The sequence below is a fragment of the Pseudophryne corroboree genome, chromosome 10 (genome assembly GCF_028390025.1).
Source record: "Pseudophryne corroboree isolate aPseCor3 chromosome 10, aPseCor3.hap2, whole genome shotgun sequence".
Classification (NCBI taxonomy): domain Eukaryota; kingdom Metazoa; phylum Chordata; class Amphibia; order Anura; family Myobatrachidae; genus Pseudophryne; species Pseudophryne corroboree.
Window position 1 is genome coordinate 291,144,603 of NC_086453.1, and position 19,958 is coordinate 291,164,560.

Here is a 19,958-nt window from a genome sequence, read left to right on the forward strand (position 1 = left end):
TTACCAAATACCATCTAGGTTCCACTTCTCTAGGCAGGCGATACCGAGAATGTACACGGACGTCAGAAAAAGACTCACCAGTGTCCTAAAAAATGCAGTTGTACCCAATGTCCACTTAACCACGGACATGTGGACAAGTGGAGCAGGGCAGGGTCAGGACTATATGACTGTGACAGCCCACTGGGTAGATGTATGGACTCCCGCCGCAAGAACAGCAGCGGCGGCACCAGTAGCAGCATCTCGCAAACGCCAACTCTTTCCTAGGCAGGCTACGCTTTGTATCACCGCTTTCCAGAATACGCACACAGCTGAAAACCTCTTACGGCAACTGAGGAAGATCATCGCGGAATGGCTTACCCCAATTGGACTCTCCTGTGGATTTGTGGCATCGGACAACGCCAGCAATATTGTGTGTGCATTAAATATGGGCAAATTCCAGCACGTCCCATGTTTTGCACATACCTTGAATTTGGTGGTGCAGAATTTTTTTAAAAACGACAGGGGCGTGCAAGAGATGCTGTCGGTGGCCAGAAGAATTGCGGGACACTTTCGGCGTACAGGCACCACGTACAGAAGACTGGAGCACTACCAAAAACTACTGAACGTGCCCTGCCATCATCTGAAGCAAGAAGTGGTAACGAGGTGGAATTCAACCCTCTATATGCTTCAGAGGTTGGAGGAGCAGCAAAAGGCCATTCAAGCCTATACAATTGAGCACGATATAGTAGGTGGAATGCACCTGTCTCAAGCGCAGTGGAGAATGATTTCAACGTTGTGCAAGGTTCTGATGCCCTTTGAACTTGCCACACGTGAAGTCAGTTCAGACACTGCCAGCCTGAGTCAGGTCATTCCCCTCATCAGGCTTTTGCAGAAGAAGCTGGAGACATTGAAGGAGGAGCTAACACGGAGCGATTCCGCTAGGCATGTGGGACTTGTGGATGGAGCCCTTAATTCGCTTAACAAGGATTCACGGGTGGTCAATCTGTTGAAATCAGAGCACTACATTTTGGCCACCGTGCTCGATCCTAGATTTAAAGCCTACCTTGGATCTCTCTTTCCGGCAGACACAAGTCTGCTGGGGTTGAAAGACCTGCTGGTGACAAAATTGTCAAGTCAAGCGGAACGCGACCTGTCAACATCTCCTCCTTCACATTCTCCCGCAACTGGGGGTGCGAGGAAAAGGCTCAGAATTCCGAGCCCACCCGCTGGCGGTGATGCAGGGCAGTCTGGAGCGACTGCTGATGCTGACATCTGGTCCGGACTGAAGGACCTGACAACGATTACGGACATGTCGTCTACTGTCACTGCATATGATTCTCTCAACATTGATAGAATGGTGGAGGATTATATGAGTGACCGCATCCAAGTAGGCACGTCACACAGTCCGTACTTATACTGGCAGGAAAAAGAGGCAATTTGGAGGCCCTTGCACAAACTGGCTTTATTCTACCTAAGTTGCCCTCCCACAAGTGTGTACTCCGAAAGAGTGTTTAGTGCCGCCGCTCACCTTGTCAGCAATCGGCGTACGAGGTTACATCCAGAAAATGTGGAGAAGATGATGTTCATTAAAATGAATTATAATCAATTCCTCCGCGGAGACATTGACCAGCAGCAATTGCCTCCACAAAGTACACAGGGAGCTGAGATGGTGGATTCCAGTGGGGACGAATTGATAATCTGTGAGGAGGGGGATGTACACGGTGATATATCGGAGGGTGATGATGAGGTGGACATCTTGCCTCTGTAGAGCCAGTTTGTGCAAGGAGAGATTAATTGCTTCTTTTTTGGGGGGGGTCCAAACCAACCCGTCATATCAGTCACAGTCGTGTGGCAGACCCTGTCACTGAAATGATGGGTTGGTTAAAGTGTGCATGTCCTGTTTTGTTTATACAACATAAGGGTGGGTGGGAGGGCCCAAGGACAATTCCATCTTGCACCTCTTTTTTCTTTTCTTTTTCTTTGCATCATGTGCTGATTGGGGAGGGTTTTTTGGAAGGGACATCCTGCGTGACACTGCAGTGCCACTCCTAAATGGGCCCGGTGTTTGTGTCGGCCACTAGGGTCGCTAATCTTACTCACACAGTCAGCTACCTCATTGCGCCTCTTTTTTTCTTTGCGTCATGTGCTGTTTGGGGAGGGTTTTTTGGAAGGGACATCCTGCGTGACACTGCAGTGCCACTCCTAGATGGGCCCGGTGTTTGTGTCGGCCACTAGGGTCGCTAATCTTACTCACACAGCTACCTCATTGCGCCTCTTTTTTTCTTTGCGTCATGTGCTGTTTGGGGAGGGTTTTTTGGAAGGGCCATCCTGCGTGACACTGCAGTGCCACTCCTAGATGGGCCCGGTGTTTGTGTCGGCCACTAGGGTCGCTAATCTTACTCACACAGCTACCTCATTGCGCCTCTTTTTTTCTTTGCGTCATGTGCTGTTTGGGGAGGGTTTTTTGGAAGGGACATCCTGCGTGACACTGCAGTGCCACTCCTAGATGGGCCCGGTGTTTGTGTCGGCCACTAGGGTCGCTTATCTTACTCACACAGCGACCTCGGTGCAAATTTTAGGACTAAAAATAATATTGTGAGGTGTGAGGTATTCAGAATAGACTGAAAATGAGTGTAAATTATGGTTTTTGAGGTTAATAATACTTTGGGATCAAAATGACCCCCAAATTCTATGATTTAAGCTGTTTTTTAGTGTTTTTTGAAAAAAAACACCCGAATCCAAAACACACCCGAATCCGACAAAAAAAATTCGGTGAGGTTTTGCCAAAACGCGTTCGAACCCAAAACACGGCCGCGGAACCGAACCCAAAACCAAAACACAAAACCCGAAAAATTTCAGGCGCTCATCTCTAGTGCTAATGTCTTCCAATCATAAATGATGTGGACAACCAGAAATGAATCATGTCCCTCACCACATAACTGAACCTAAGGATGACATATAAGCACGTTACTTAATTTAAATTTTTTTTTCTACATTTCTCAATAAGAAACTTTTGGCCTAGGGGTGCCGTGAAAAAAATTCTGATGCTCTAGGGCGCCGTGATTCAAAAAAGTTTGGGAACCAAGGTGTTATACAAGATTTCCCAGAAAACACTTTTTAAAGTAAACTTTATTCATTGCACTTCTGACCCAAAAGCATTTGGATTAATTGTATTCTACAAAGTGTTAGGTGACTGTATCCACCTAATAAGCAAGTGATTTACCATAGCTGAAATTCTACTTTAGGCTTTTGATGTGCTGGAAAGTACTCTGGCCATGCTATTTAATGCCTTTGTTCGTTGGGCAGGCACTCTGAATAATCGTGCCCACTTCTTTTTTATTACAGTTGCGTATACATTACTCCCGATAATTGCTGAAAATTACAGCTCAAAGTCAGTTCACTGAACCTCACACCAGCCGCCCTGAATTGTGTGCGATCTGTGTAAGGAATTCCTCCCCCATCTGAGAAGCAGAGCTACCCTTAATGTCACCTTTGTGTTCCTTTCAGGCTGAGTTCTCCCCATCATGAAGGAGATACTGTATATAACGGAGAAGCTCTGCATCCCCTTATAAGATCCTTACACTATTGGCATAGTTTATGTGTTTACGCGATGCCGATGTTCATGCAACTGAGTGATTATTGGCAGACTGCACACGTAGCCGCAGTGCACCTGCGCCAAGGTATATCTGCGATGCTGCTTGCAGGGAGATTTTTAATGCGGTGTGATTGACAGGAAGGGACCATCTTCGGGAGTTAACGGAAACTGGCGGCAAAAACGCAGGCATATCATGGTGGTTTTCGGGATGTGTATCTGACTTTAGTATGTATAGAAACACGGTGCCAGCGTCACTACTGCCGCGGGCAGTCTGTGTGACCGTAGACACACTCGAGGAGTTGATGCTCCCTGTTATTGCTCAGTGCTGTGTAAGCGTAACGCACTTGCTGAGGACTCTGCAACACACTACAGTGCCCCAGTACACATTATGCCACACAGGACCCACAGATCACATATGGCAAATCTTAAGACTAAAGGGGCATACACACAGTGCGTTTCTGCCTATAGGCAAATTTGCACTATGCGATTTCCCTTGATCACCTCAGAGCCACCGATAATGACTTAACACATGGTGCGATTTTTGCTATGGTCAATTTTCACTGTACAATCTACTAGACTGTACACTTTATAGTCAAAACTGACCTGCCTGTACAGTCTGTTATTACTTGCGATGTCCACTCCGCAGGAGCGCGCATCAGCATTGCAAGCTGTATACACACGGTGCCATATGCACTATGTTTACTACTGATATAGACTATATAGTCCATATCGGTAGTTAAATCACACTGTGTGTATGCCCCATAAGTGGAAATGCCGCTATTTTGCAATAAAAACTCATATCGCAAAAATTTTGCAGCGATAATTCTCCATACATTTAACGCAAATTTATTTTTACCAGCTCCTGAGCAGGTGAAGAGTTACGGAAAATCCATATTTTAAGGTAAAAACGTTGGGTTTGGTTCAGAACCCCTGGGATACCACCCTTAATGACTTACTGTATTAGGCACTTAGAAGTTTATTAATTATTTTTAATTGCCCAATAATGACATGTCATTTTTGTGATGACAACATGCAAAATGCAGGAAATTGGGGTACAATGTACGGGACAGGTATATTGGCGTGATTTATGAGTGGGACGAGTGTTTTTAGACTTGCAGGTGGGAGAAAAATTGCTTTTTATTTTTAGAAGTGGAATTACACTTTATACATATGTTACCTTATACTGGACTATGGTGTATTTTCTACATTGCTGTTATTAATCTGTTATTAATCTGGTACATTATCATGCATGCAGCTGCTTAATTTAGGGGCTAATTCCAAGTTGTTCGCAGCAGGAAATTTTTTAGCAGTTGGGCAAAACCATGTGCACTGCAGGGGGGGGCAGATATAACATGTGCAGAGAGAGATAGATTTGGGTGTGGTGAGTTCAATCTGCAATCTAAATTGCAGTGTAAAGATAAAGCAGCCAGTATTTACCCTGCACAGAAACAAAATAACCCACCCAAATCTAACTCTCTCTGCAAATGTTATATCTGCCTCCCCTGCAGTGCACATGGTTTTGCCCAACTGCTAAAAAAAATTCCTGCTGCGATCAACTTGGAATTACCCCCTTAGTGTACATATTTATGAAGGTGCCCAATCCTTGCACTCTCTAATGCAGTGTTTCCCAACCGCGGTCCTCAAGGCACACTAACAGTCCTGGTTTTAGTGATATCCAGGCTTGAACACAGGTGACTTAATTAGTACCTCAGTTATTTTGATTTAACCATCTGTGTTGAAGCCTGGATATCACTAAAACCTGCACTGTTGGTGTGCCTTGAGGACCGCGGTTGGGAATGCCTGCTCTAATGGTTAGTCAAACCAATAAGGTGGCAGGCCACACCCCCTCTGCATACTGGCCACACCCCTAACATAGGCTCCTACCACTGCATTACCCCGGTGGGCCCTACATGCCCCTGTCCGACATGGGATCCGGTCTGAAGATCGACAGTGTCTAGGTCGACAATGTTTAGATCGACCACTATAGGTCGACAGTCACTAGGTCGACATGGATGGAATGTCGACAGGGTTTCTAGGTCGACATGTGCTAGGTCGACAGGTCTAAAGGTCGACATGAGTTTTTCACATTTTTTTTCTTTTTTTGAATTTTTTCATACTTAACGATCCACGTGGACTACGATTGGAACGGTAAAGTGTGCCGAGCGAAGCGAAGGCACCATGCCCGAAGCATGGCGAGCGAAGCGAGCCATGCGAGGGGACGCGGTGCACTAATTTGGGATCCCGGTCACTCTACGAAGAAAACGACACACACAAAAAAAATCCTCATGTCGACCTTTAGACCTGTCGACCTAGCACATGTCGACCTAGAAACACTGTCGACCTTCCATCCATGTCGACCTAGTGACTGTCGACCTATAGTGGTCGACCTAAACATTGTCGACCTAGACACTGTCGATTTGATGAACCACACCCGTCCGACACTGTGCACCCCTAAATGAAGTAGAGCATTTATTTTCACAAGACACTTGCTTTCTATAGTTTTTTCACTTTTTTAGAAAAATGCATATAATAGGCATATGGCACAGTTTACGTACCCTGAATACTTTTATTATGACCACTAATACACTTCTATACTGTTATCGCGTGTATCCCGGTTTTCGCACATTTGCAATTGGATAGGTAAAAAAAACAGAAGTGCGCATACTGGCGAAAAGCCACATTTTTGTGTGGTATGTGTGAAAAGTTTACTCGCAGTAAATAACTGTATTTTCACAGACAATTGAATTCCCCCCCATAAAGGGTAACTAAATGTGACATTTGATTGGGCAGGTGCCGCAGCCAATCAGGATTAACATCCAATACACACCTGCCCGTAACAGTGTCTGACACTGCAAATCTTTTTGGACATATTAGATGAAACTTGTGCCTTATCTGCAATTGGCATTGATTGTCTGATAACTATGGCGGCCCCAAAGGAGAGGCCCTCATTGATTTTCAACATAAGCTATGCGCTAAGTAAAGTATGGCTGTAGCTCCCAAACCGACAAACTTTTTTAAATGGTTCATCGGATTTTTTTACTAAATTCTACAACTTCTATTTCTATCACTGGTCAAACATGAAATATATGTTGGCATACTGTATATAACAAAGGCTTGTCTGGTTTCTTTACCTGCAGGCCTCGCAGAGCGCCTCTGAAGATCTATTTGATGAAACTTCTTTATCTTGGCATCTGTACAAGGCGCTCTTAGTGTTTATCAGTCTCAATTTCATGTTCTAGTTTAATGATTTTTTTTTTTTCATGTGATGAGACGGCACAAAGTGGAATATAAACAATCAGCCTGTAATCCACGTACCAGGCAGAGGGAAAGCCATAGACAAACACGTCAAATACAAATGTACACTTAGCTTTTTCTCATAAAGACACTTCTGGTGTTAGCGTGTATTCGGTACAAGAGTGCAAACAATTCTGGCATGTTATATAATATATAGAGGGCATTTATATATAATCGCAACACATATTTCACATTTTATGTGTTAGAAAAACAAGCCTAAAATTACAGGTTGCCTAATAGTTGGCATTCTTTAGTAGGGGAATGTCTGATAATTGCTTTGCTTTCCCAATATATCTGCTACTGAGTGTTTTTCTCATTCTTGGTATGTTCTTCACAGTCAAAAAGGTTTATGCAGCAGGATATAAAAACATCTTATACCCCTTTTCCACTGCCACTATAACCCTGGTTATTGCCAGGTTACCCAGGTTGTGGCTCAGTGGATAAGGGTCCCTGAAAAATAGGGAAGCGGTCAAGATCCCGCCGGACGGGATCCCGGTGGTCGGAATCCCGACACCGGGATCCCGACCGGCACAATCCCGACATATTCTCCCTCTGTGGGTGTCCACGACACCCATAGAGGGAGAATAAATTAGCATGCCCGCAGAGTGGCGAGCGCAGCGAGCCCGCAAGGGGCTGCGTTGCGCGCGGCCCCCTCTCGGGATTGTGCCGGTCGGGATCCCGGTGTCGATATTCCGACCGCCGGGATCTCGGCCGGCTGGATCTCGTACTGATCCCGAAAAATAACCCGACTCCAGTTTCCTGGGAATCCAACCCAGGTAGCTACCATGGTCGGACCTGGGAAGGACCGAGGTAAGGGTGCAGTGGGTCCCGTTAAAACCCTATGGAGAGCTGACATCATCTCCAAGCGCCAGGAAGACCTGCCACTAACCCGGGTCCAGCCTACGGTATGAACAGGGTTTGAAGCCACTGTTACACTTCTTGAAACCTGTGTTCAGTTGCCCAGGTTGGACCCGGTTTTTAGGTGGAAAAAGAGTATTAGTAAAGGAGTTTCTCAGCCTAACAAGGAGGGAAAAAACACACATATTAGTTAAACTCCATACATACATAAAAAGCTGTATAACCCAGCTCAGACTAGCAGAATGGAGGTATCCGTATCATGCACCCACCCTGCTCATATTCTTCTGCTGCAGGAAATTATACATTTGCTATGTCTTGACACCTCATTGTGCTTCAGTGTTGAGGACAGTGATTGGACGGGGCGTCAGCGCTCTTGGCGCAAGTAGTGTTACAAGCACTGAGATTCACAATTCTAAAACTGGCTATTGGTAATCTCTAAAGAGTATTTCGCAAATGGCCAAAGTAACAGATACCGGGCCCCTGGCTCTGGTAATTTGGGGTATATTGTGCTTGGAATGTGAAAAGTAACTCAAGAAATGTATGGCCAGGCCTTGATCAGAGATTACATTTATAGGTATCTGTCACATCTGAATCCAGATCACTATGAAAAGCAATGTGGAAGTGTGGAGGGCTTTGTACATATGGAAATGCAGTAAAAACCCTGTTGCATTTTCTGTTTAGTACATCACACCCAGGTGCTGCAGGTTACAATCTTGGGTCGGTATATACTAAAGGAAAAATGCAGTAAAAACCCTGTTTTCGAGGTTTTTACTGCATTTCCATATGTATAAATTAGTATCAATGCGAATTATGGCGCACTTTCTTATTACATCCCGCCCATGGTGAGACATGTTTCTCTGCCCTCTCCATATTGGTGCTCCTGCCTTTGTCAGGCTTCCTCTCTGGCTGACATATGCTGGCTATAATTTTGTCTGAGCCGGGGCAGTCTCATTAGCTCATCAGCCATTGCTTAACATTACGTCACTTTAATTGCTAAATCAGATATGGTATCTAAATGGAGTAGGCTTAGAAGCCTATGTTACAGCATGTAACCTCATGGACGCTAGGAGCCTGATTTAAAGATGAGGTAAAAGAGGAACTATTTGTATGAGCATAGTTTCTTCTTCACAATACAATGTCCCCATCTGTATATTGATTGACATACATATTAAGATAATTGTAAGCTTAAGTGTAAAGCTGCATCAATCATCATCTCCAAACTTGCACCAGTTTATGTAATGTATTTCAATATCGTTGAAACTCAAAATATACATCTTAAAGGGGCATGTTTCGTTGGATGCCTATGGTCTACCTTCCTAGTGCGAGGGGCAGTGGGTGCCAAATATGTGTATCTCCAAACAATGGATGCTCATTGCAAGTTTGCATAAAAAAACATGCTGTGAAATCTCACTTACATGCACCTCTAGGTCAGGACCTAGGAGAGCGTCTAAGACTCAGATCGCTATTTATCAAGCTGTTATGAGAGTAATTTCTGGCAACACTACCATAAAAAAGGATCACTTTCAGCATTGTGCTATTAAACAAAGGATTAACGCCAGATACATTAATTACCTTATATTGGGCACTTTATAGCTTTCCCCGTGGACTCAATGGCTATGATGGCTTAGGTCTATTTAATAAGGGACCAAAAAGCCTAGCTTTTTCCCACCCGCTTATGCCATCTTCAGATGGCGTCACCTGTAACTGGCAATAGGGACCAGCAAAGCCTCTCTGGCTTTGCTGGATCCTTGTTGTGTTAAACAAATATGCGCATGCCCAGATTGATGCCCTGTATACACTGACATTTTGCGGCTGCATTAAGAAGATGACACCACCAAAGCCACCACCACTTCCATACAGGTAGGTCATTGTGTATGTATGGCTACACAAAACGAAAGGTGCAGTCAGTTGCAGAGATTAGAGCCCCTGAGAGTATAACTCCTGTACGGAAGCCTCAGTGATATCAACCAGTTTCCAGTTTAGCCTGATAGGGACACCAATGATACAGAGCAAAGCAATGAGCGATAACTGTTCCTGAGAGATGAAGAAGAGACTGACTGGCCATATATATAATGTAAGGTATCCGGATGATAGACAGTGTCTAATTAGACAGTCAATAGATAGACACTACATGTTAGACAGACATTAGGTCAACTGGGTCAAAAGGTCGACAGGGCCTAAAGGTCGACATGAAAAAAAGATAAGACATTACAAAAGGTTGATAGGGTCAAAAGATAGACAGGGTCAAAAGGTCGACATGAAAATGGTCGACATTAAAAAGAGGTAGACACAGGTCTTTTTACATGTTTTTGGACTTTTTCATACTCTATCCATGTCGGCATAGAGTTGGTTCTAAAACTTGTGGCGAGCAGATGCCTCTCTACAATTAGGGGTCCCAGATGACAAAACTTTCCACACAAACCCCAAAAATAATAAAATGGTGTCTACCTTTTTTATGTCGACCACTGTCATGTCGACCTTTTGACCATGACTACCTTTTGACCCTGTCGACCTTTTGTACTGTCTACTTTTTTCATGTCTACCTTTTCACCCTGTCGACCCTTTGACTGTCTAACATGTGGTGTCTATGTATTGACTGTCTACCTAAACCCTGTCTATCTATTATACCACACCCATAATGTAGTGGATTAAATCATGAATATAGCCATTTGTTAAGATCTCTTTGACTTATTTTAGACTGTTCCCTGCCATGTATACCTACCTACGCTCATAGCCAACACACCACAGCTGTCCCGTGCATCCTTGCTTCCAGACTTTCACCATCTGACTGTAGGCCTCAATCACTGGCTGCTTGTGGGCTACCACGGACAGTTCCCTTTCTGGACACACGTTCGGCCTGAGAAAACAAAACAAAACATGACAGTAGTTACAAGTCAACATGAGGCTAAAGTTTACACTTGGCGCATTAGGATAACATTGTCTAAACAATACAACGTCAATTCTGATAGCATTGCAGGCCAATGGAGTCTTAGCTGAAACTTGACTAAATGTTGGTGGCCAAAAATCAGTAGCTCTCGATTATGTATTGCCCATTCAAGCAAATTAAAAGTTGATGTTCGAAGCCCTATATATGCAACAATACCTGGAAATTTTTCCTTGGCTCCCCTCACTCCCCAGGCCTTCCTCTGCTCACCCAACTATTTCTCCTACTCTCTCTTTCTGGAAGACACTGCGTAGGTGGCCCCATATTTCTTCTGTCTTTGGCCTTTTGACCTCTTTCCCAGCTAATACAGACTTTGTGCCAGGATTCACTCTCTCCCACTTTCGTACATGGGCGGTGGAGGGACTCTTCAGGGTCGGCTAGCTGATGTCCCCATCGGGAGTTAAACAATTCTCAGACATTAGAACAAATGGGATATTCCACATTCTGATTTTTGGAAATACCTTCGGGTCAGACACTTTTTGAACTCAGGCGACAGGGCCTCCCATGCTTCTAGAGAACTAACACCATTTGAAAGACTTTGTATTGCTCCAAAATGCCATAATTTCCACCTTGTATAAGCTATTATAGTTTTCAACCTCACAGACACCTCCCCTATTTGCCTTAGCTTGGGAAAAAGATTTGGGTATCTCCCTCTCGGACAAAGACTGGAAACAATATTGGTACTCTGTTGCATATTTGGTGGGACTGCCCCTTACTCCGACCCTTCTGGGACTCTGTTATCGTTACTTCCCAAGATATAATTAAGGCCTCTGTTCCTACTACGCCGGCCTTTTGGCTGTTGACCCCCTCACCACCGTCATTGTAAAGTTATAAACTGTCCTTGATTCGCCACCTGAGTAATGCCGACTGTGCGGTTATACCCACTGACAATGCTAAATTCCCTTGTCGTATAAACAACCCTTTATGAAGTCTAAGAACACTGTACGCTGTTTACTTAAGAAGTACCGTAATGGTACGCTAGTTGCGTAACGATCGCTCAGCCGTAGGCGAGACGCTCAAGCGTCACGTTCGCTCACGGCCCAGTGATCACAGGACACGTTATTGGCTATGACTAGAGTAATGATTCGCTATGGCGTAGCGGACGCTCGAGACCACGAGGAGATCACCAGCGGCGCAGACGCTCACAACGCTATACCTTTATGTCTAAACCTTATACCAATAAAATTCACAGACTACCTTAATGTGAGTACAGGGTGTAAGTGCAACCTTGTGTAACCTGACTAACTACAAAGCTGCTTGAGCGTCACCGACGCTCAAGTGAACACTTAACACTATAGGAAATACACAGATACTGGTTTAGGGTCCAAAGCCTATTAACTGTATTATATCTAATGTATTTGTAAAAGGGGATAACAGTACAAATGATACACTACAATATAACAGAGACTTCCTAACCAAAATACAATACTATCTAATACAATACAATACTAGTCTAGGGGAGATACGAGAGAAAGAGAAGGGAAAGAGAGAGAGAGACGGAGAGAGATGAGAGAAATTGGCTCACAGAAAGACAATGATTACGGAGAGAAACTTACGCACAGGGTAAACGATCGCATGCGCCTGGACATCCAGCACCCGATTTTCAGCAATGAGAACCGTTGAAGAGTGAGAGCTGGATGTGGTCGGCCTGCCTATTTATGCCCCACACACAATGCAATCTCATAGTCCCTACAATCCCATTGTCCATTGGATGAAGGAATTCGACCCTGTATCACAACAAAAGGTCATAGGTTGATTCATACAGGTGGGCTGTGACGATTTCCAACAGCTCAGGTGGGTGGGAAACTAGGTTTCCCGCCGCATACCTGAGTATGAGTAAATAATAGAAATGGACATAAACTTCTTATGTCCATAACTATTCGCACGAGCGATTAATACGCTCCAAACCAACACCGGAATATTGCTAATTAAATACTCTTCCGATGGGTACCAAACACTGCTGTATGATTCCTGTTAGACCCTTCGTACAATACAAAGAGGGATTACTTTAAACAGGGACCTTCTATATTAACCAAACTTTCAGAAACTATCAAAGGGATCATGATCTATAAACTACATTAATTGTGAAAATATGTAACGAATGAGTCGCACGCTACGACTACATAAACTCTACCGTAAATACGCATACCGCGCCTGCGAGTGCACGCTATTGCGGGTATGCGCCTTCACGGGAGAGCGTACGCATGCGCAGCACGGACCAGTGTGCGGTGCAAATATGGCAACGTGCATGGGGATATTTTTCTGACTTTGACAGTCCACCCTTTGGCAGTCAATAATAACTGCCACCTTCTAAAACATTTCAAAAGGAGAAAAATATATGTCAGGGGTTAATTCATTTCCATGGTTGGGTGAGGGAGGAGAGAGGAGTAGGTGTGAAGAGGGTATGACCTAGTGTGATAGCAGAAGCATGTGTGTATGAGTCCATGTTTGGAGGGTCATGTATCATCGTGCCGTACGTGTTGTAAATCAAGCTTCGAGGTATTGCGAAGTATACATTTGAATTCCTTCTTATCCTGTGGTACAGGTCTGTGGATGGGCTGTCAAACTTTACCGAGCTCTTTTCGGATTTTGAACAAAATGGGGAGCACATTTTAGTTGATGATACATGAATGGGGGAGGTATGTGGTTGCTGATATCTGTGCCTGTATTCCCTATCGTCTATGTGTGTCATTACCTGAGGGTTGTAGAGATGAAGATAAAGAACACTTATGGAAAATGCAATGATATTCTATGTCAGGGAAATGTACATCTGTCGTCGAAGTTGTGTTCGGTATCTGTTGAGAGTCGTCTTCTTTGCGCTGTATTGCTCCTTGGGCATGAGCAAATAGCTTTGTCAGAGCCATCGGATTTACAAAAAAAATGTTGGGCTAGCGTGAGTTTAAAAGTACTAGGGAAACTGGGGATCCATGGCAAAGTTCATCAAATGTCCATTTCTCAAGTGGTCAAAACTTCATCTTTGGTGCTTGTCTGTTGTCTGTATAGCGTCTCGTCAACTTCCTCGTCCAAGGGGGTCTTTGTATCTTGGAGAAAAGCAGAAAAACAGGTGAAAGAAACGGACCGTATAATCGCATTTTCATCACATTCTGGTTTCTATTATTGGGTCATAAATCAAATCCAGGTTAATTACAGTTTCCTCACTCCTCACGCTCATCACTTTTGTACTTTGTTTGCACCTCATTAAAGCCTGCCCGCATCTAAATATCAATCCAATAAATATAACAACACCTAAGATACATAGTAGAAACTTTCCAACATCCATTATGACTCCTTGAGCCCAGTCTCCTAAACCGGAGAACCAATTTCGCGGGTTCAACCATGACACCCAACCAGTCAGCTCATTACCTACAGCAGCAAGGGTGAGATTGTGTTTTCGACGAAATTCCCACTTTAATTGCAGAATATCGTCCATCTTTTGGTCTATGACCTCTACCGGATCCTCGGTGCTATTCGTGATATAAGTGCAACACTTTATGCCGTACTGTGTTGCCAATGTAACACAATATCCGCCTGTTACTGCTGTAAGATAATTAAGAACCATCCTATGCTGAACTAGTTCCGTTTTGTAAGCTTGAAGTTCTCTTCCAGTGTATCTAAACGTGTCATCATACATTTCAGTGATATTATCTAACAAATTGGCGAGTGCGGAAATGTATCTATAATTCATCACTCCTCGAGCGGTGCGAGTGAAATCTAACGCTACCAGGACCTGAATCCCGGTGGATTCATGGATAAGATCAGAGGCCGGATGCTCTAACCTTTCTGACAGTTGTCTTTTAACTCGGTGCTCGTAATAAGTGTGAGTATAAGGAGCTTGGGCACCACGGTGTATGTCCTTCATTTTGTCATGTGTAACAGTCATCACTTCAGGCAATACTTTTCCAATATAACACAATCCTTCAGAGTTTGGGGCAAGCCACTTGTACGCCTTTCTCCCGCATATGAAATATGCGTCATCGGGGAGAACATATGGGACGGAGAAGGACATGACCATGTTACAAACCTTCCAGGTGAAATCTCCTGACCCTAATTCTTCCATCTGCTTAATGCACGTATCAGTTTGTACGATATGTGCACAGTATCCTGGTGATACCTCTCCAACTCTAGTAATCCTATTTCCTAAGGTATATCGATACCGGAAAGATTTTCCTCTACTGGCTATGTGGCGTACGAGCTCTGTATCTGTAGGCATTCTATCTGCTCTGTGTGAAAAGGTCATGGTAAGGTTGCTCCATGACACTTCCCAATTTCCCGGCTTACGGGGGTTGGAGATATTAAAACATAAGAGGGACCTATCCACATGGTATTGGTGGAGCTTCAAACTAGGAGGGCTGGAGATGTTAAATCTCCGGTCCACCGGTCTCCCACCACTTAGCTCAAGTACCTCCCCTAACGTTAAAGGAAATGGTACTAGCCCTGATTTGCTATGACCCTGAGGTACTTGAGAGCATACCCAACAATCTGTTTTGTTTAACACATTACCCACTAAAGAGTGATAGTCACTCAATGGATGCCGGTCCATATGGATATTAAAACTGGATTGGCATTTCTTTATGCATCCATCTTCAACCAGATTATCACAGAGCCTACAGATACAATTTTCTTCAGCTAACAATCCATCACAATTTCTTCTATCGGATCGTTTTCTGATACTCGCCTTTGCTTGTTGGTTTGGTTGATCTTGGAAAACTACGCCTCCATCATCATAATCGGAACCCATTCCAGATCCTCTCTCGACCTCTATGGTACTCTCGCCGGAACAGACTGCTCTGGTCAACATCACGGTTAACATCAAAATCCGGATCACAGTCTCTTGGGGCAAGTCCATCTTTGAGGAGGAAATAGAGAAGAATGAGAAGGGGGAAAAAAGAAATTTCAAGGAAGAGGGGATGGGAAGTGGAGAAAAACAATAAAAGGGAGAGGGGAGTCGACAACTGCTTTCGGTCTTCAAGGCTCAGGTGCCGCCTCAGTCCTCCTGGAACAGACACTCCAGTGATACAACCTCTACCGTCTGTTCCTTATCACGGGACTTCTCTGGATCAGCAATCTTTTTGCAGTGGGATGAATGGACCCAAGTCTCTCTCTCAGCCACCTTCAATGCTGTGGTGCTAGTCAATAAGACCTGGTATGGTCCTTCCCATCTATCAATAAGACAACCTGAGCGTAGAAAATTTCGTATCATTACATAATCCCCAGGTTCAATGTCATGACAATTACTATCTGGTAAATCAGGAATCACCAACTTCAGATTATCATTTTGATTCCTCAACTGCTTACTCATGTTAATCAAGTACTTTACAGTTACTTCATTGTTACATTTCAAATCATCCTGAGGGTTAATCATGACATGCGGTTGTCGACCAAACAAGATTTCAAAAGGAGACAGATTAAGAGGGGACCTGGGAGTGGTTCTGATGCTATACAAAACAATGGGTAAAGCTTCTGGCCACGTCAATCCTGTCTCTGCCATTACTTTACTCAATTTATTTTTAATAGTGCTGTTCACTCTTTCGACCTTCGCGCTCGCCTGTGGACGGTACGGAGTGTGCAGCTTGCTATCAATTCCCATCAACTTACACATTCCTTGAAAGACATCACCTGTAAAATGGGTACCCCTATCACTTTCAATGATTCTAGGGATACCATATCTACATACAAATTCCTGCACAATTTTCTTAGCTGTAAACATAGCGGTATTTGTAGCTGCTGGGAAAGCTTCGACCCAATTCGAGAAAACATCTATACAAACAAGTACATATTTCAAATTTCGACATAGGGGTAATTGAATTAAGTCGATTTGTATTACCTGGAAAGGGCCGCCGGCAGGTGGGATATGGGATGGTTCTGTAGGTATTGCCTTTCCAATATTCTTTCTCAGACAGGTAAGGCATGACATTGCTCTTTTACTCGCATGAGAGGAGAATCCTGGGGCGCACCAGTATGCTCTTACCAATTTGCACATCCCCTCCTTGCCTAGATGAGTCAGCCCGTGAGCTGCTTCAGCCAGACATGGAAGGTATGCCCTGGGGGCCACTGGTTTACCATGTCCATCCGTCCAGAGCCCTGAGGACTCCTGGCCATATCCCTTTGCCTTCCAGACTGCTCTTTCCTGTGTGGAACACAAATTCTGCATCTCACACAACTTTTGTGTGTTGATGGTATTAAATACCATCAGTTGTGTGGTGTCTGTCTGTATGGGGGTAGCAGCTGCAAGCTTTGCGGCTTCGTCTGCTCGGCTGTTACCAAGGGATACTGAGTCTTGGCTATATGCATGTGCTTTACATTTGATAACAGCCACTCTGTCGGGTTCCTGTATCGCTGTTAGAAGCCTTTTTATATATGCTGCATGCGCTATCGGTGTACCAGCTGCCGTCATGAAATTTCTGAGGCGCCATAGGGCTCCGAAATCATGTACTACCCCGAAGGCGTATCTAGAGTCGGTGTAGATATTGGCTGACTTACCCTTAGCCAATTCACATGCTCTGGTTAGGGCGACCAGTTCAGCAACCTGGGCTGAGTGAGGTGGGCCTAGCGGTTCCGCTTCTATGGTGTCTTGGTCATCTACGACTGCGTATCCAGTACACAAGTCTCCCGAGTCTGACTGTCTATGACAACTACCGTCAGTGTAGAACGTGAGTTCTGCATCTTCCAGTGGATTGTCACTGATGTCAGGCCTTGCGGTGAAATTTTGGGTCAAATATTCCATACAATCATGTGTATCTTCCTTTGCATTAAATCCTCCTTCCCCATCACTCTCACCTTCCACCCTTTGTGCCTGACCAGGCACACCTGGGAGAAAAGTTGCAGGATTTAATGCGCTGCATCTCCTTATGGTGATGTTTACTGGGGCCATTAATGCCAATTCCCATCTTGTAAACCTTGCAGATGAGACGTGTCTGGTTTGGGCAGAATTCAATAAGGCAGATACCGCATGTGGTGTATGGATTGTGAGGTTGTGGCCTAGCACGACATCTTCGCTTTTTGTCACTAGCAATGCTATCGCCGCAACGCTACGCAAGCATGTGGGGAGGGATCGCGCTACCGTGTCTAGCTGGGCGCTGTAGTATGCGACTGGCCTGCTGGCGTCACCGTGTTTTTGGGTTAGTACACCTGCTGCGCACCCAGCACTTTCTGTTCCGTATAGTTCAAAGGGTTTCCCATAGTCTGGCATACCTAGTGCTGGTGCCTGCGTTAGGCACTGTTTGAGTCTCTCAAATGCTGTTTCGGATTCGTCTGTATGCGAAATCCGATCAGGTTTGTTTGAAGAGACCATTTCCTGCAAAGGTAACGCCAATATGGAAAACCCTGGGATCCAATTACGGCAATACCCACACATTCCTAAAAACGTCCTGATCTGTTGCTGGGTTTGTGGCAGTGTCATGTCTCTAATGGCTTGGATTCTATCAGCGGTCAGGTGTCTCAGTCCTTGTGTTAGACAGTGTCCCAAATATTTTACCTTAGTTTGGCATAATTGTAACTTGTCTTTGGAAACCTTGTGACCTGTGTCTGAAAGATGAAACAGGAGCTGTTTCGTATCCTTCAGAGATGCTTCCAGTGAATCTGAACACAGTAATAAATCGTCCACATACTGTATCAATACTGATCCACTGTCTGGTTGGAAAGACTGTAAACAATCATGCAAAGCCTGAGAAAATATACTTGGACTATCTATGAAACCTTGGGGTAACCGAGTCCACGTGTATTGGACTCCTCTGTATGTGAATGCAAACAAATATTGGCTGTCAGGGTGCAGAGGTACCGAAAAGAAAGCGGAGCAGAGGTCAATAACAGTGAAAAATTTGGCAGTGGGAGGAATTTGCATTAGGATGACAGCTGGATTAGGCACTACGGGGAACTGACTTTCAACTATTTTGTTAATCCCCCTTAGATCCTGCACTAGCCTGTAACCCCTCCCCCCACTCTTTTTAACAGGGAAGATGGGACTATTTGCTGTGCTGGACGTTCTTACTAGAATGCCCTGTTGTAGCAAGCGCTCTATTACGGGAAAAACTCCTAACTCCACCTCTGGCTTCAGAGGATACTGTGGGATTTTTGGAGCTATCCTACCATCTTTTACTTGTACAATTACTGGAGCTACGTTTGCCATTAATCCAGTGTCCTGTCCATCTTTTGTCCAAAGTGACTCTGGTATCTGAGATATCATCTCTTCTACTTGGGATGGATTCCTATTTGTCATAATGGAATGTGACATTAATTTTGATGGGGAGTCTAACATGTCTCGTACCTCCTGAGCGTGATTCTCAGGAATGTCCAAGAATACACCTTCAGGAGTACAATAAATGACGCAACCCATTTTACATAGTAAGTCTCTACCCAGGAGATTAGTTGGTGCCGATGCAGCCAGCAAAAAGGAATGCTTGGTATGCAAAGGCCCTATTGTAATCTCGGCTGGTTTGCTAACAGGGTAGTGCTGGACTACTCCTGTTACTCCCATGGCTGGAATTGTCCTACCAGTGGTTCTCATGCCCACTGTCGAATTTATCACTGACTTGGCCGCCCCTGTGTCTACAAGAAAGTTTAAAGTTTTACCAGCTACATTGATTGCAATCTCTGGTTCACTTCCAAGACTGGCAATCAACTTAACTGGCTGCAGATTACAGGTATGGCCACACCCCTAGTGGGTATGCTGACCTCCCTGAATCCCGCTGGCAGCGACTACTTGTGAGGGGGTTAGCTGGGAACTACCAGAGGCATGCCAACCTCTGTTCGGGGGATATCTTTTTGTTTCCCCTGTATGTGGCTCAAAACTCCGCCTCTGTGGACCCTGCTCCCAATGTCGTGTGTCGTGTCGTTGTCTAGGGGGTTGAAAAGATCTTTGTACACTCTTTGTTCTACATTCTCGTGCATAGTGTCCCGGTCTGTTACAAGAAAAACATGTCATTACACTTGCCTTACCCACAGGATTCGGTGGTACATACGCAGGCTGCCTTGTGGTCAGCGCCTGTATACTTACGGACATCAACTTATCACTTTGCGACTCCCTGTGCCTAGTGATGTTTCTGTCGTGATCAATAGCAGCCTCTCTCAATGTGGACACTGACAGACCTCGCCAACATGGTTGTGTGGTCTGTACCCTAGCTTTTAATGTTTCTTTCAAACCATCCATCAGTACAGATACTGCTACTTCTCGATGGTTTGGGTTGGTCTTAATGTCTTCTATACCAGTGTACTTTGCCATTTCTAATAGTGCCCGGTGAAAATATTCTGTTGCCGTTTCGGACTCCTTTTGCTTAATGGAAAATATTTTAT

General features: G+C 44.6%; 1 long non-coding RNA gene across 1 annotated transcript in view; it reads right to left on the reverse strand.

Annotated features, from left to right (window-relative positions):
- The window catches only part of LOC134966542 (uncharacterized), a 169,357-nt gene that overhangs the window by 40,542 nt on the left and 108,857 nt on the right, over window positions 1–19,958 (reverse strand). Inside the window, exon 2 of the long non-coding RNA XR_010188662.1 lies at window positions 10,449–10,583. This is a non-coding gene — a long non-coding RNA (uncharacterized LOC134966542). The remainder of the gene's footprint in view (window positions 1–10,448; window positions 10,584–19,958) is intronic.